Source organism: Monodelphis domestica, chromosome 2 (assembly GCF_027887165.1).
Source record: "Monodelphis domestica isolate mMonDom1 chromosome 2, mMonDom1.pri, whole genome shotgun sequence".
NCBI lineage: Eukaryota > Metazoa > Chordata > Mammalia > Didelphimorphia > Didelphidae > Monodelphis > Monodelphis domestica.
The window spans coordinates 30,535,628-30,538,532 of NC_077228.1; the positions used below are offsets into that span (position 1 = coordinate 30,535,628).

The 2,905-nt window shown below is 46.5% G+C and overlaps 1 long non-coding RNA gene across 1 annotated transcript; it reads right to left on the reverse strand.

The window, feature by feature from the left end:
• Positions 1 to 243: 243 nt before the first annotated feature.
• Positions 244 to 2,332, reverse strand: LOC103105116 (uncharacterized). Its single transcript, XR_460964.3, has 3 exons — positions 2,026 to 2,332; positions 986 to 1,123; positions 244 to 681 (listed from the first exon to the last, which is right to left on the reverse strand). It is a non-coding gene; the product is annotated as an uncharacterized LOC103105116 (long non-coding RNA).
• Positions 2,333 to 2,905: the final 573 nt, after the last annotated feature.

The window sequence follows — 2,905 nt, forward strand, 5'->3', positions numbered from 1 at the left end:
CTGTAGGACCACTTGTCAGGCATGAAATGGTAGGTATACCTTTTTGCCTTCTAAATTTCAATGATATGATTCTGAAAGATCAGTGAATCTCTCAGACTGAACTGTGTTGAGGTTCTTTGGAACTATCCAATTCTGTGATTCTGGGAAATGTAAGCCCCTCACTTTACAAAGCAGGAAACTGAGGCCAAGAGAGGGAATATGGTTTGCCCAAGGTTGTAAAGTGGGTCTGAAATGAGTTTCTAGAAGAATTTCTGAAAGAAAGTAGATTCAATTATCTTATATTCATAGGCAGTAAGTATCTTTGCACACCTTCCAGCTTTAAATCTCTGACCCTGTGAACACTGGATCCATTTTACCTAGTCAGGTTTACATCCAAGCTCCTCCACCTTCTAAAGAGTGTCAAGCAATCCTGCCATTTCATGGGGCTCATCTTTACCCAGAAACTTTACAGTCCGCATGACTCACAATGCCAAGATGGGGCTATGTCTGTATTGTTTCTCAGAATAGATGACTCCCAGCCAGATCTGTACGTTTATTTATCCCTCTCGTGGCTTTGTCAGTGTTCCAAGTCTCTGGTATTGGTTTCTTCATTCCACAAAGGGGGCAAATAGGTCTGTAAGCCTTTCTCCAAATCCACAAGCATCTGGGCATCTCTTTGTCCTCATGTTCCCTCCAGAGCAGCTTCAGAAGAATAGGATTTAAGGAAGAGATAAATAAATATGATATAAGAATATAATAGTAATAAATTTACAATTTTTAAAACACTAATAAAAAAAAACAATAATGCTTCAAGACTCAAAAAAGGAAACCCTGTGAAAGATCATGCCCTGGAAATTAGGTCTTGATGATCCCAGGCAACAGCATCCTGGGGCATGACTTCTTCTTGGAAGCCTGACCCTTTTCACATTTCATTCCTTTCTGATCAATGAACCTCCAAATCCAAAGGAGCACAGGAGCACTTCCTCCACTCAAAGATACAACTCACCCAGTCTCCAATCATGGGGAAAAGTCAAAGTCAAGTCAAGGATCTGGGACTTCTTCAGAATCAGGACTCCTGGGTTCGGGTCCCAGTCTGACCCTGCTCACTATGTCCCTTTCTTTCTCTGAGCCTCTGGTTCCTCCTCTGTAAAAAAACATAGAGACCAGGGCGGAGCTCACCCAAGGATTCACCAGAGAGGAGAGGTTTGAGGGAGAAGGTGCCATGCCTAGTAGTTTCCTATTTTAATTAAATATTTTTAATATTTTATACATTTTTATAAATGTACATAACACGATTATATTTCCATGTGATTTTTACTTAAATGGTTTACAATATTAATGTATAATTAATAATATATTATTGTTAATACATTGGATTTTAAATTATTAAAAATAAATTTACCTATAAAACAATAAATCCACTTTTTTATTTTATAAATAAATACATAAATGTTCTTGCTAGCTAAGTGCCAGGCTGCTGACAGGCTATAAGACTCTCTGAGTGCCCATTAAATCTGGCGCCCTGAGCACAGTTCTAATCACCCCACCTTAGTTCCAGTCCTGCAAGTTTAAGAGCATCCGGTACTTTCTGGGAAGAGAGAATCATTTCGCTTGGCTAGAGGATAGTTTGTGGAGGCTCTCTTCCTGCCTGCACTTTCCCTCTACCCAGTGCTCAGAACGATAGTAATAACAATAATAATAGTAATCTGAAGACTTGGGAATGGGGCAATGCCATTGGGGGGAGGGGGGGAAGACTCCCGGGCAACCCCTCACCCTTCTAGAGCACGTGAGAGTCTCCAGAATCCTTCCCTAAGAAAGGCTTCGAAGCTGGCAGCCCAGAGCGGAGCGCCGCTAAGTCAGAAGCCTGATTCCGCGGGCGAGGACCTTCCCCAGCCTGGGCATTTTCAACTCTAGAATAGGGGTTGCTGGACTCCCCACGGGGGGGCAAGCCCAAGGGGAGAGATGGGATCGGAGCAAAGGCAGCCCCCGAATTCAGCTTGGCTCCCTCCAACCCTGGCGTGCCCGTCTCCTTGGGGAAAACCAGACCTGAGGATGGCTGGATGGAGCCAGTCTGCCCCCTGCTGGTAGGATCCGGAAATGCCTGTGTTTACGGCAACCCTGGCACCGGAAAATCTGAGCCCTGGCGAGGAGTCACCTAAGAATCGTCCCTTCGTCTCCGCTTCCCCAGCCGGGCCAATACCCAGTGCAACCCGGCCCGGGGACCAGTACAGGAGCTGGTGGAGCCAAATCAACTGACATGTGGAAAGCCAGGATGGCTTGGGGGAGGGAGGGAGGGAGGGCATATCCGTGGGGGTCTACAAGTATCTGTATGTGCCCTCTGTGTCTCTGATCGGGCGCTTGTCCGTGTGTCTGGCAGGGCTGAATGTCTGTGAGCCTGGGTGCCCACACGTGTGTGGCAAGCTCTGTGATTTCACCTGGATTAAGCCAGAAATACATCCACCCGAATCTGTGTATTGTGTGCCCATGCGTGTGCCCATGCCCAAGTGCCTATGTGTGTGCCCAGCTCTGTGCCTTCATCCAGATTAAGCCAACAACCAGGCCACTTGGATCTGTGTAGTGTATACCCATGTATGTGTCTATGCATGTACCCATGCCCAAGTGCCTATGTGTGTCCACGGATATGCCCATGCATGTGCCCACCTGTGTGCCCAGCTCTGTGCTTTCACCAAGATTAAGCCAAAAACACATCCACCTGGATCTGTGTAGTGTGTGCCCATGCCCGAGTGCCTGTGTGTGTACAAATCACACACGTGGATGGGGCTCCGTGCACAACCCGCACGCATGCCTGGGTCTATGTTTGTGCTTGTGCGAGTAAACGTGTGTGAGGCGAGATCTTGTTTTGGGTCACACATTGAAGCAGTTAAGGCCCCATAATCGTATTGTTTGTTTAAAGTTTGCTTTTGGG